Below are 864 nucleotides of genomic sequence, written 5' to 3' on the forward strand. Positions count from 1 at the left end.
CCTAAGGAGTGAACGGCCATTGAACAAAAAGAAGAAGAAGAAGATTCGCTTTCTAGCGGCCTTTATTTTGAAGTGAGTCGTTTCCGGTGGGCGTGGCGCAACGTCTCCGTCACTCTGCTGCCATTTTAGTGCGCGGTGAGGAGCGAGCGGCCGCACAAAGAGTCTGCACAAGTAAACAATGCGGCAATAGTCACCGTCTGCGCTTAGTTTATTTGTGATAGTAGAGCAGTCGACGTTTCTTTACTCGGATCGCACTCCTATTCCATCATGTCCACCGAAACTCCATCGGACCAGGTAAAGTAAAGACATTTGTGGAGTGTTTGAGATCGAGCGTGTGTTTGCGGCCTAACGTTAGCTGTCGAGATCGCTCCTGAGGCGGACTGTTGTGTCGATATTCACCGGTTTATTACACGTCTTCCGTAGAATGCGTCGAGTGTTTGTGCTGCAATCGCTTTGTACCACTGTAATAAGTTAGTGAAACTGCTGAGGTAACGTTAGTCGTCGATGTAATGTTGTTGTTCAGGGGATGGCGATACTGTGACTGCAGCGCAACACCACGATGCCATTGTTACTTTCACCAGTGTTTACAGCAACTCTACGAGTTAATAATTTACTGATACCAAGACTTATTCCGAGTGAACAATGAAGCTTTAAATGAAATTGGTTTTTGGTGTGAAAATGTAATCTATAAAGGCAGCTTTCGACGTTTTGAAATGCAACAGCTCGTTTTCAGAGTATTTTAGGTGTTATGTTGTATAACGTGTTTTTGGTCGCATAGATCGGTGGTTTTCAGTCCTTAAAGGGATAGTTCACCCAAAAATAAAAATGCAGTCATCATTTACTCACCCTCATGTCGTTCCAAAC

The sequence above is a fragment of the Sinocyclocheilus grahami genome, unplaced genomic scaffold, assembly GCF_001515645.1.
Source record: "Sinocyclocheilus grahami isolate Dianchi unplaced genomic scaffold, SAMN03320097.WGS_v1.1 scaffold319.1, whole genome shotgun sequence".
Lineage (NCBI taxonomy): Eukaryota > Metazoa > Chordata > Actinopteri > Cypriniformes > Cyprinidae > Sinocyclocheilus > Sinocyclocheilus grahami.